At 40.6% G+C, this 14,108-nt stretch overlaps 1 protein-coding gene across 1 annotated transcript in view; it reads left to right on the plus strand.

The window, feature by feature from the left end:
- The first annotated feature begins 13,707 nt into the window (after positions 1 to 13,707).
- Positions 13,708 to 14,108, plus strand: part of PAWR (pro-apoptotic WT1 regulator) — a 122,238-nt gene continuing 121,837 nt past the window's right edge. Inside the window, exon 1 of the mRNA XM_036252514.1 lies at positions 13,708 to 13,767. The gene's annotated coding sequence lies outside the window, so the exon portion shown is untranslated. The remainder of the gene's footprint in view (positions 13,768 to 14,108) is intronic.

Here is a 14,108-nt window from a genome sequence, read left to right on the forward strand (position 1 = left end):
CTTTGGACCAAAGAGTCAGGGGTTCGATTCCAGTCAAAGGCACATATCTGGGTTGCGGTTCAATCCCTGGCTCAGATTGGGATTGTGTGGGAGGTGACCAATCTCTCACATTGATGTTCCTCTCTCTCTCTCCCTCCCTCCCACTCTATTTGAAAAGCAATGAAAAAATATCCTCAGGTGAGAATTAAAAAAAAAGACAAGTGGGTAAAGAAGCTGTGAGATATATATATATATATATATATATATATATATATATATATATACATACACACAGACACACACACACTTATATGTATACACACACATATATATTATATATATATATACACACACATAAATATATACACACACAATGGAATATTACTCAGCCATAGAAAGAATGAACTATTATAATTTGTAACAAGGATAGACCTAGAGGATATTAAGCTAAGTGCATGTGAAGTAAGTCAGACAGAGAAAGGCAAATACCATATTATTTCACGTTTATGTGGAATCTAAAGATCAAAATAAACAAACAAAGAAACACATAGATACAGAGAACAAGCTGATGGTTGCCTGATGAAAGAGGAGGTTGTGGGGTTGGGTGAAAAAGGTGAAGGGATTAAGAAGTACAAATTGGTAGTTACAAAATAGTCAGGGGGATGTACACTAAAGCTTAGGGAATATAGTCAATAATATTGTTAATAACTATACATGGTGCCAGGTAGGTACAAGACTTTTGAGGGGAACAGTTTGTAAGGTAAATAAATGTCTAACCACTATGTTGTACACCAGAAACTAATATAATATTGAATGTCAACTGTAACTGAAAAAAGTATATTTTTAAATATTTGGTCTTTGAAATGTCAGTGGCCCATGTGTAATAGGCAAGAGCTTTCTACTCTGATCTCCTTTCTAGTCAAAATTTCTTGAAAAGGTTGAGGTCAGGACTAGGTTCTGATAAAGTCAGTGATGTTCACAGCAGTAGACAAGACTGCTTTCAGTATTTCTGGCACAGACCGATTCCTGTTGATGCTGAGAGCAATGAGCTATCACACTGCATGGAGCATCTTCAGCAAAGCAGTCCAGCCAGGCATGTTTCTGAGCTTCTAAGATGCCCCATCTGTGCCCAGAGAACCAAAATGTTCTGTCAACATAAAGTTTCCCTTGACAAAGACATTTTTTCACCATTTGGAAAATGACAGTGGCTTGTTGAGTTTCCAAAAGGGGACCAGAAAAATTGGAGTACTTATTCAATGGCACCAGGGTGCAAATAAGAATGAAAATAAAGAGCTAGTTATAATGAGAGGCATTGCCTGTTTCATTCACTTCCTTGTGTATTGAAGGAAAATGGTTTAGCAGACACTGTAGGGACCTCTTTTTCAGACATTAAGAGACAGATCAGTGATACTAAAGGGGATTGTGGCTTTTGAAATTGACATGGTTCCATTTTCTTCCTTTGCCCCAAGCTGTAAACCAATTCAGGTATTTCCAAGGTACATGGATTCACTAAGTTTTCTACAATTTTGTGTCTTTTTTTGCTTGATACACACACACACACACACACACACACACACACAAATAGCGACATTTTAAGGTTTCTCCAAGACACGTTGGGCAAGTCCAATTTTGTTAAATTTGCAGCCTTTTAAAATAAAACTTTTTCTTATGAAATGATTTAAACAACTTCTGGAATTTTCCTTAAAAATAACTTTAAATTCTAGCATATTTTAAACATATAAAAGCACACAAAATAATAGCATAAGTATCCCCTACCCTGAGATTTAACAAATCTGAATATTTTGTAACATTTATCCTAGATTTCTTTCTTTTTAAAGAAATAAAACATAAATAACAGCAACATTACAGCTTCTTTAAAAAAATTTTTTTTTTCTTTATTGATGTTAGAGAGAAGAAGGGAGAGGGAGAGAGAGCTAGAAATATCGATGAGAGAAAACAACAATTGGCCGCCTCCTGCCACTGGGGATCAGGCCCACAACCTGGGCATGTGCCCTGACTAGGAACTGAACTGGTGACCTCTTGGTGCATCGGTCGATGCTCAACCACTGAGCCACACTGGCCAGGCAACAATACAGCTTCTATATGTTCTTCGTCCATCTGTCCTCAGAAGCGTGTTTATATTAGAAAAGTATACATCTGTGAAAAATACATTATTGTACATTTTCAAAACTTATATAAAGTCTCATATTTTATATATCTATTTAAAACTGTTTTTTAGCCTGGCCAGTGTGGCTCAGTGGTTGAGCATTGACCCATGCACCAAGAGGTCACTGGTTCGATTCCTGGTCAGGGCACACGCCCAGGTTGTGGGCCTGATCCCCAGTGGGGGGCATGCAGGAGGCAGTCAATCAATGTTCTCTCTCATTGATGTTTCTCTCTCTCTCTCTCTCTCTCTCTCTCTCTCTCCCTCTCCCTTTGTCTCTCTCTAAAATCAATAAAGAAAAAATATTTTAAAATAAAATAAAATTATTTTTAAAAAATTAAACTTTTTAATGATATTTCTGGGATGCTATAAATATTGCATGTACTAATAAACTATAATTTATATATCCACTCTGCTGCTAGCTACAGGTAGTTTTTCCATTATTTCACTACTAATATCAGTGCTGCATAGATGGACCTAGAGGGTATTGTGCTGAGTGAAATAAGTCAGACAGAGAAAGACAAATGCCATATAATTTCACTTATATATAGAATATAAAAAAATAAATAAATGAACAAGCGAAGAGAAAGAGACTCATAAATACAGAGAACATTTTGATGGTTGCCAGATGGGAAGGGGGTTGGCAGGATGGGAGAAAGGATGAAGGGATTAAGAAGTACAAATTGGTAGTTATAGAATAGTCCCATGGGGATGTAAAGTGCAGCATAGGGAATGTAGTCAATAATATTGTAATAACTATGTATGGTGCCACCTGGGTACTAGATTTATTAGGGTGATCACTTTGTAAGTTATATAAATGTCTAACCACTGGGTTGTACACTTTAAACTAATATAATATTGTACATCAACTGGAATTATAAAATTAAAAATTATTAAAAATAAGTCAGTGCTGCAATAAACATTTATTTCCATGTGTGTCTGTGTGCCTGTCAGCAATTTCAGTAGGGCACATACCTAAGGGCGCAGTTGCTGGCTTATCAGGAAATCACATCTTCAATTTAACCAGGTAGAAAGAAACGCTGTGCTTCCTATTCCCTCAACACTCGTGAGACTAAATGCTGAGAGGTGGGGGGTTTCCACACTAACCAATTTTTCCACTCTCTGGACCCCACCTGAATGTCCTACAATTCAGTTATAACACTAACTACCCAGTTAGAACAGACCCCAGAGATTCAAGGTTTAGTTCCACAAGGTTGCAACAGCGACTGAAGGTAACTTTTCCAAGAATTTTGACTGTGAACATGAAAAGAGAAATAGGACTTTGACCAGATTGGATTTTAGGGTCAAGGTAAATTTTTTTTTTTTTTTCTATGAGGGTACGGTAGTCAGAATAATGACCTTCAAAGAGTTCCAGGACCTAATCCCTGGAAATTGTGAATATTAAGTTACCTGGCAAAGGAGCATTAAGGTTGAAGATGGAATTAAGGTTGCTAATCAGTTGACTTTAAAATAGAGTATCCTGGATTATCCAGGTGGTCCCGTATAATGTTAAAAAGAAAAACCATAGGCCCAAAATGGCATCACTTATACTACAAGCCCATGCATGATACTAAACTTGGATTTAACACTTACCCTAATTGCAGTTTTGACCTTTTCCAGAAATGTAATCTAAACCAGTCTGGAATTTTCTGGTCAGCTCTGATGATGTTATCTGTCACGAGGGCCATCTACATTCCCCAAAAGAAGAAACAAACTGCATGATAAAATCCTTCCTGTTCCAAAGATATCCTGGCCTAAAAATAATCCTCTCTTTTCTTTTGCTAAGAGCTTCTTTGCTTTACCCTTCTTTTCTATAAAAACCTCACATTTGTACCCTCACTCAGAGCACCCTTCTGGTTACTAGATGGGATCCTGCCTGATGTATAAAACACTTAATAAAGCCAATTAGATCTTCAGATGTACTCACTTGATTTTTTTTTTTTAAACAGTAATCCCAAGGATACTTAAAAGTGGAAAAGAGAGGCAGAAGAAAGAACCACAGGGGTTTGTGACCATGAAAGAAATGCACAGAGAGGACAGAGATGGGATTTGCTTGCTTTGAAGATGGGGGAAGGGAGCACGGGCTGAGAAATGTGGGTGGCTTCCAGAGGCTGGAAAAGGCAAAGAAATGGATTCTTCCTGAGAGTTTCCAGAAAGGAATGCAGCCCTGCTGGTCCCTGATTATAGCCCAGTGCGACCTGTGTAGGACTTCTATCCACAGAACTGGAGGAGGATAAAATGGTATTGTTTAAGATGCTAAGTCTGTGGAAATTTGTTACAGCAATAAATGGAAAACTAATACAGAGGAGATTACCAGAGTTCATTTGTATGTTCAAGCGAATGCTTTCATGGAGAAGAAGAAATGGGTTATGAACAAGAGGAGAACCTAGTTGTAGGAGCAAAGGCTTTTAAAAAGGAAAAATACACACAGCAGGACTGACTTTGAGAGCAGCAGAGAACTTGACCTGAAAGGAAGAAGGCAGAGAGGAGATCCAGATCGAGGAAAGTGGATCGAGTTATCTTCGGAAAGTAAGGAGGACTTTGTTCTGATGGGTTCTACTTAGTCAATGAAGTGTGAAGGCAGGCTCATCAACCAACAGCGAGGTTAGGATGAAGAAGTATCGGAGATTTAAAGGATTGATGTGAACTAGTTATTTCGAAGCACAGGAGAGCAAACTCATGAGGATTGCAGGACTGCCTCAGAGCCTGAACTGCCTGCCTGAAACCGTGATCATGCATTGTTGGAAGCATGCCATACTGTTGTTATTTTGTTTTTCACATGGGCAAGGCTTAAATTTTTTTTTAATTACAGTTTACATTCAATATTATTTTGTATTAGTTTCAAATGTAGAGCACAGTGGTTAGACAATCATACACAATTACAAAATGTTCTCCCGATATTTTCAGTAGCCACCTGACACCATACATAGTTATTACAATACAGGGTGGAGCAAAAGTAGGTTTACAGTTGTGAGTATGTGAAACACAGAGTTTACTCTTATATTATTATTAATTTTTTATTGTATTATTTTCCATACAGACAACTATAAACCTACTTTTGCCCCACCCTGTATTATAGACTGTATCCTCTATGCAGTACTTTACATCCCTGTGACTATTTTGTAACTACCAATTTGTTCCTCTCAATCCCTTTGTCTTTTTCACCCAGCCTCCCCTCTGCAACCATCAATCTGTTCTCTGTGTCTATGAGTCTGTTTCAATTTTGTTTGTTCATTTATGTTGTTCTTTAGCTTTCACATCTAAGTAAAATAACAGAATTTATCTTTCTCTGACTGACTTATTTCACTCAGCATAATAACCTCTAGGTCCATCCATGCTGTCACAAATGCTAAGGTTTTATTCTTTTTATGCCCAAGTAATATTCCATTGTGTATATACACCACATATTTCTTATCCATTCTTCTATTGACGAACACTTGGATTGCTTCTAAATATTGGTTATTGTAAATAACGCTGCAATGACCATAGGGATGCATATATTCTTTAGAATTAGTGTTTTGGGTATCTTTGGATATTTACCCAAAAGTGGGATTGCTGGGTCATAAAGCAGGTCCATTTTTTTTTTTGGAGGACCCTCCATACTGTTTTCCACAAGGGCTGCACCAGTCTGCATCCCACCAACAGTGCAGGAGTTTCTCTTTTTCCCACATTCTCACCAGCACTTGTTTTTTGTTGATTACTGATGATAGCCATTCTGACAGGTGTGAGGTGATATCTCATTGTGGTTTCAATTTGCATTTCCTTTTTTTTCCTCATTTCCATTTTTTTGTTCAGATAGAGTGGGAGGGAGAGAGAGGAAAAGAGAGAGAGAAACATCGACATGAAAGGGACACATCAAGTGGCTGCCACCCGCACCACCCAACCAGGGCCGGGGACAAACTGCAACCAAGGTACATGCCCGTAGCGGAACCGAACCTGGCTCTCTCAGGACCCCATGCCGATGATCTAACCGCTGAGCAAAACCAGCCAGGGCTCAATTTGCATTTCTTTGAGTGACATTGAGCATCTTTTCATATGTCTATTGGCCATCTCATGCCATTCTATTTTTAACTAACCTTGTTTAGATGAGCAGGTGCAGGCACAGAGGAGGCTAATAATGATACACTTTAGAACTGAAACTGACAAAGGAAGTTAGGATATGAAAAGGAATAAAAATTGTTATGATCAATAGATCAAAAATTGGTTGCAATAGGGATACCAGAGTAAGTTTGCTGGGGGGCTAGGAGGTGGTGGTTGGAAAATGGGATGTTTAAACAGATTTTGGAGGTGCAATGACAAAATCAAGAGACTAACCACGAGAATGCCTGACTGAAGAGAGTAAAGAAATGATTATTGGATGTGAGAAGGAGGAGATTGGGTAGATTATCTTTGTATGTTATTAGTAAGAACTGATGTAAATAGAAGACAATTGGCCAGACCAGCTGGAAGCTAAGGTCCTCAGTAAGTCAAGTGACTGGGAAGTTGGTTGATGGCAGCAACAAAGAGGTTGCTCCTTGTAGGAGGCGTCAAGTCTGAAGGCATTAATGCTAGTCTGTAGGAAATCCTTCCAATCATCAAATGTGTAAAATAAGCAGAGAATTGTTCTCATTGATACTTGTCAAAACAGAAGTTCTTTCCTATCGAGAATATATTTAACAATACAAGGCATAAAATTATAAATGCCAAGTACATTTTCTTTTTAATTCTCACTTGAGGACATTTTTGCATGTATCTTCAGATAGAGCAGAAGGGAGAGAGGGGGGAAGAGAGAGAGAGAAACATCGATGTGAGAGAGACACATTGAGTGGTTGCCACCCACACGATCCCAACAGGGGCTGGGGACAAACTGCAATTGAGGTACGTGCTCTTAGCGGGAACCGAACCCGGGACTCTTCGGTCCGTGGGCCAGTTATGGTATTATTATAATACCAATATATTATAATACCAATAATTTGGTATTATTTTCTTTTTTGATGGAAATAATACCAAATACAATGTATCAGAGTTCCTGTGTTTGTGGTGCACAAATCTATATATTTGTACTATAAATAGAGGATAAAGCTGAATGTGAAGTCACATATTTTATGAATAATAAATAATATAAAGTAAATAATGATGCAGGTAAAATAGTGTTATAGAAATATGTCAGAGTAAATTATAAATAATTTGGTTGTTTTTCTAAATTTTTTATTTTATTTCTTTATTGATTTTAGATAGAGAGGAAGGGAGAGGGAGAGAGAGATGGAAACATCGATGAGAGAGAACATTGATTGGCCGCCTCCTGCATGCCCCTCACTGGGAATCAGGCCCACAACCTGGGCATGTGACCTGACCGGGAATCAAACTGGCGACCTCTTGGTGCATGGGTCGACGATGCTCAACCGGCTGGGCTATTTTTCTAAATTTTATAATGCTTATGGCATTTTCAATTTGTTAAAATTGATAATTTTTAAAAATTCTTTTTTTATATTTATTTTCTTACCATTTTTTTTCCTAAAGAAGATTGTGTATGTGTCAGGTACCAAAAAAACCTTGCTCTTTTCTGGATAGGCCATGAATCTGACCAAAGATTACCAGCAGTCAAATGAAAAAGGGAAAACTCACTGGCTAAATAACATATAGTTTTACTGTGGTTAACAAACAAACAAACCAAAATAAATAAATAAATAAATAAATAAAACAGCAACAAAAGAGAAATACAACTATTTTTAATATTAATGTCAGACTTTTTTCCCTAGGATTTCAATAATGGGAACATTTGGTAAGGACCACATTTTCAAACCAGCCTACAGAAACCACAACACATTTCAAAAAGCACTTTCTAATAGTGTCAATTAATAGGGGCTTATGATTTCATTCAATGAGGAGGGGGAAAAGATGTGGTGGTCTCTACTGATCTGACTTCATTGTGGTTTAGATTTCAAAGTATCTGGAAATCTGCAAAATCAATGATTGGACTGAATACAGACTGAATACACATTTTATCTCTACTCCCTCAAGTAACTTCTCTGAAATAAAAGTAAAGTGATAAGCCAATAATAACAAAGAAGATAGGAGATGAGAAGAAAATTTTGTAAGATGAAAGATGGAAAACAGATGGACTTCAGCAGAGCAGAGAAAGGTAAATTCTAACCACCTGCAGGAGACAAAGTGAGTAAGTAATACTTTTCACCCCAAAGAACCCTAAAAAGAAAACCTGGAAATTGGAGGCAGCAGTGCATACCTCTGAAAGAGAGCAAAGGTGGCGGGGGGGGGGGGGGGGTTGTGGAAACAAAGGGACTAGTTGAAAATCAACATAAGGAAAAGTTAGATTATTGAATCTGCTCTTCAAGGCTCTGTAGCAAGGAGGCTCTCTCTCCTGATCCACGCAGAGGACTGGAAATTTACTCTCTGCAACTAGAGAATCACAAATGTAATGAACTTGAGCACACCGGGCACACTGAGCATAGGGACTCAGTGCAACCAGCATGCTGAGTAGTGAGACTTCCCAGTGCCTTTTCCCTGCTTGGCTCCTGAAACAGTTGACAAGTGGCAACACAGGCAGAAACACAGCTTTTCTCAGGAAAATGGATCTGGCCAAGAGAGAAGCTCCCCAGATGCTGACATTTGACACATGCTTCCACAAAATGCCTGGGACCAAACACTGACCCCCTTAATGAGCACTATCAGTCAACAAGCTCTGCTTTTTCACAGATCATCCAATCATTTTTAAAGTGCTTTATTCTCAAATATGAATGAACAGCAGTATGATGAGGAAATCTTCTAACATGAAGGATGAAGACTAAAACTATCAAAAAGAAAAAAAGGAACATGGTCCGACTGGTGTAGCTCAGTGGTTGAGCATCAGCCCATGCACCAAGAGGTTACCAGTTTGATTCCCGGTCAGGGCACATGCCCAGGTTGTGGGCCAGATCCCCAATGGGGAGCATGCAGGAGGTGGCCAATCGATGTTTTTTTCTCATCGACGTTTCTATCTCTCTCTGCCTCTCCGTTCCTCTCTCTCTAAAAATAAAAAAAAAAATAAAAAAAGGAACATGTAGGTTAGAGACACAGTACAGGACTAACAGAAGAAAAGTTAAAATTCCTTAGGAAGAGAAAAGATAATGAATCTGTGACATGATAATAGGATATTACTAAAAAAATATTTAGAGAATAAGAAACACATTAGAAAACACTGGTGGCAGAAACAGAAAATTCAATAGAAAGATCGGCATATAAGGTGGACAAAATTTCACGGAAAGTAGAATACCATGCCAACGAGATGGAAACTCTTAGAAGTCCAACATCTACTTAATAGGAGTTCCAGAAAGAGAGAACAGAGAAAATGGAAAGGAAGAATTATCAAAGCTATAGGCTAAGGAAATTTTCCAATGGAAGCGCAGATAGCAGACTGAAAGGCTACACACAAAGTGCCTAATTAATGGAAAAAGACCAACTTAGGTCAAATCTTCAAGATATGTCAGAAAATATGGGTAAAAGGAGCCAAAAACTTCCAGGGAGAAAATACAAAGGAATCAAAATGCCATTGGTTTTCTCAACAGAAACTCTGGAAACTAGAAGACAATATAGTGATGTGTTCAAAATTATGAAGGAAAATGATACCCAACCTAGAGATCTATGCCCCACAAAACTATTAAGTGCAGAGATAAATTAAAAACATTTTCTAACCTGCAAACTCTCTAAAAATGTGTAACCTTATCTTCAGAATATACTGAAGATGTACTCCACTAAAATGGGGGGGGGGGTGCCAAGAACGAGGACAATGTGGGATTCAGGAAACAAGGGGTCAGCATAGGAAATGATTCCAAGGATGTTAGGGAAGACCACAGAGCAATAAACCTTAAAATCAATCCAAACTAGAGCAGGCTCTAGGAAAGATGTCTCCAAGAAAAAGGAAATAGAATTAATAGATTACCTGACATGATCAATATTGAGAGGAGGAAAGTTTGAGAGTAAATTTATGACTGGTATATAGAAAAATAAGCCAATGATAAGGGAAAAAGAAGTTCAGGTTTTATTTTATTATTATTTATTCTTTTTATCCTCACCCGAGGACATTTTTGCGTTTATCTTCAGATAGAGCAGGAGGGAGAGAGGGAGGAAGAGAGAGAGAGAAACATCAATGTGAGAGAGACACATTGACTAGTTGCCACCCACACAACCCCAACCAGGGCTGGGGACAAACTGCAATGGAGGTATGAACCCTTAGCGGGAACTGAACCCAGGTCTCTCTGGACCACAGCTTGACGCTCTAACCGCTGAGCCAAACCGGCCAGGGCAAAAGTGCAAGTTTTAACTGTGGAGAAAATAGTGTGTAACAAGAAAAAGTTGTTTAAAAAAGGGGAAATTCAATTATAGTACACTGCATGGCTTAGCTGTGAACAATATTTGAATGGTCATCAAACACTGTAAACATTTAATGTTTATTCAATAAACACCATGATATATAGTGGGAGTTTAGGAATAAGAAAACTATGTGTAGTTAGTGTGAGAGAGCTAAATTTTCTTCTCCTGTATTAGGAACTCAGCAAAGGATGTCTAAAATTGGAAAAATCAAGAAGTAGAATAGCAGATAAAGACATCTAAAAAATAAAAACGAACATCTATATTAGCAGAAACAGTTAAAAGAGTTCGAAGTTCTGGGAAGGGTTTTGGGAGTGAAAAGGGTAGGTTGCTGTCTTTTGCTATAATCCTCACATAACTAAAGTATTTAACTTTTAAAACTGTGTACATGTATTATTTTTATTTTACAGGGTGAACTGCATATGCTCCAGAAATATTTGCATTGAAGGCAAATGGCCATTTTGCAATATCCTATTATTTCAACACATACAAATAGTTTATTTCACATCATAACTAATCCACTTCTTAGAAAACATTAAGTAAGATTTAACATTTAGAATAAATTTCACTGTGACATTTAAAATGAATCTCCGTTTTGTTAGCATCATCATATTTCCCTCTATTATTAAGGGCAAGTGAGTCACCAAAATTAGATATTTTAGGCTAGCTCAGAGCTTCGGGAAGATTTTGCCTCCTGCCCTCCCCACAAAGGATTTGGCAAAGTCATTACTGGGGCTGGTGGGCAGATACTGGCATCTGATAGGTAGAAGCCAAGAATGCTGCTAACCATCCTACAATGGACAAGACAACTACCCAAACAAAGAATTATCTAGTCCCAAATGTCAATAGTGACGTGGTTGAGAAACCAAGCTCTGAGTCTCTGAAGATTATTTCATCAGAAGCTATACATAAAGATTGATGATATACAAACATTTTGCAATTTAGGACTGACTCAGCTAAATATCTTGATGCAATGTTGGAAACAGTCTGGCTGTGAAATATATGTTTGGGAATATTGAGAATGGTAAAGTAAAGACAAAGGTATAATAAGTGATAACAATAATAATATATAATGCTTTGTACCTCAATAATCTCTTTCATCCATGGTTCCTAGGGCACTTTATGGACTAGTAATAACTACTTTGGTACTCACATATTACCTTTTATCTAAGGATCTCAGGCACTTTCACAACACTCTCATAGTGTAGGAAGTATTATTATCCCCATTTTATATGTAAATAAACAGAAGCACAAAAGTTAAGCAACTTAAAACCACACAAGTCAGTAACAGCCCAACTTTCCTGATGCAGAGCCTATTAATGTTAAGAGAACTGGTCTAAGAGATACAGTGACAAATTTATGTGGCATAAGTATTACCCTAGTTTATTCAGCCTGTTGTTTTCAAGTTCATATTTCATATTCAGTACCTTACCTTTTGTGCCTAACTCCCCTCAACCCCCAACATCTTAGAGACTCAGGACTCTACCTGATATCCTATTAATAAAAGGGACTATATTTACTGAATGCCTTCCTTGAACCAAGCACACTTGAAACACCCTGTCAATTTTTATAACGGCTTAAAACATATATGCTGTTATGGCTGATTTTTATAGTGAAGAAAGCTGAGTTTCAGAGAATTTAAACAACATGCCTTAGACCTCTCAGCTACTTATGTTTGTTTCCAGGCAGACTATAACCTTCTTTCCACTGTACCCTGAAGGCCCTCAAAGCATATTAGTGTGAATCAGTTTAATGCCCAACCCTCCTTCTCCCCTCCTAAAACTCAGAAAACAAACAAATGAATCTGTAAGTGAGGAATTTCAGGGGATGCACCCAGGTTGGTACCAGCTGGGCTCAGCCTTTTAAACCAATTCCCAAGGCAGGCCTTTAATTTTCTAAGGATTTTTCCAGAGCTCCCTCCTGGTTACCTATATGTTCATCCCAACCACCAGACCAAAGACCAGAACGGTGTGCTTCTCTTTGAGAAATAAATAGCAAGTGAATCACTATCTTCTGTTCTCATTCCTGTCGCAGGCACACACTAGCTTCCCACCCACCATGTGTCACCTGGGCAAAATAGGAATACTAAGTAGGAAGAAAGAAAGAGATGGATGTTAGGTAAGAGTGTGACTCAAGGTTCGCCTACTTTTCACAAAATGGTGACCTGATACTTGTACCCTACTACCGTGATGTGCCCTGGCATTACTTGGATTAAGTGAGCTCAGTCTCCTCAGGTCCCTGTCAGAGGCAGCCCACCCAGACCTGATCCAGAAATCTTAGATGACTTGCATCTGAGGATAGGATTTACCCTAGGGCGCGTTAGGGATGGAAAAATAGAGACAAATCACCGCCCCAGATCCTATCAAACAAGCATCATTGCAGCTTTTAGTACGTTGGCAGGGAGCTTTTGCTGCTAAATTCGCTATCTGCAAAGAGGAGGTGTAGAGACAGGGTTAGGAAGAAAACTCCAAATAGGATTGAGATAGCCAATACAACGCACTGTCGAAATGTTTTTAATGTTCTCCTGTAAGCCTAAGATAATAGTAAACTCTTGATAATGCAGTGTCAACTTAAGCCCCTTCTTTTAGGTGCCCCTTTCACCAGACCACAAACTTTTCTTACAAGGGGGCTGCTGGGTTCCTTTCAGTTCTTTCCATTCTCTACCTGCCATCCTAGCACCTCTGAAAAGGGGCAGCGAGGAGGAACAGGGACGCGAGCGTTTTCCCATCCTGGCTAGTCAGCCCTGAATCATCCCCTGCTGACTGCACTTTCCCCTCCGCCAGCTGCACTCGAGACTTTCCCTCGAAGAATCTGTCTTGTACTTAAAAGGAAGAGTGGTGGGAAAAGGGAGAGGCGGAGAAGAGGAGCGGGGTGAAGGGCGTGGAGAGTCGTTCCCGCTGCGGGTCGGAGGCGCCGAGGCCGGACGCCGGGAGGCTGCGAGCCCAGGAATGTGCCGACCGGCCGGCGGGCTGGCCGCGGCGTCGCGCACCTGAGCGCCGGGGGCGGGGCGGCGGCGGGCAGGACCCCACCCCCAACCGCGCGCCGCGCCCCTCCGCGCCGTCTCGGCCCTTTCCGCCTGCGCTTCGGCGTCGCTCGGCTCCCCTCCCGCCCCTCGCTCCCCGGTTCCCTCCCTTCTTCCCCGCTTTCTTCTCTCCCTCCTAAGCTGAGTAGAGCCCGGAGCTCCCGACGGTGAATTGGCCGCGGCTCCTTTTGCGCGGCCGCTTGGGCTCACCTGGGAGCCCGGTCCCAGCCCGGCGCCGCGCCCCCCAAACTTCTCGCAGGTAAGGGGCTGCCCGGGCCGCCCGCGCTCCACGCGCGCACCGGTCCCTTCCCGACTCGGCGGGACAGCCGGCGTCTGCGCGTCTCCCTGCCGCTGCGAGCCGGCTCGGGGCTCCGCTCCGTGCCCGGGGAGTGGGAGTGACGGTAGCGGGGACCCGGGACCGGCAGTGGCCGGAGCGAGGGGCAGGAGATGCGACAGGCCGACAGGTGGCGGGATCTGGCCCTGGTTCCCCGACTGCCGCAGGCGCGGACCCCGGTGAGGATGGGGCGGGGGCGGGGGGTGGGGATAGTCCCTTTCTCCTCCCCTCGGGGGGCGGCGATCGCCGGGCCCGCCGTGTAGGTG

The sequence above is a fragment of the Molossus molossus genome, unplaced genomic scaffold (genome assembly GCF_014108415.1).
Source record: "Molossus molossus isolate mMolMol1 unplaced genomic scaffold, mMolMol1.p scaffold_m16_p_10, whole genome shotgun sequence".
Taxonomy (NCBI): Eukaryota; Metazoa; Chordata; class Mammalia; order Chiroptera; family Molossidae; genus Molossus; species Molossus molossus.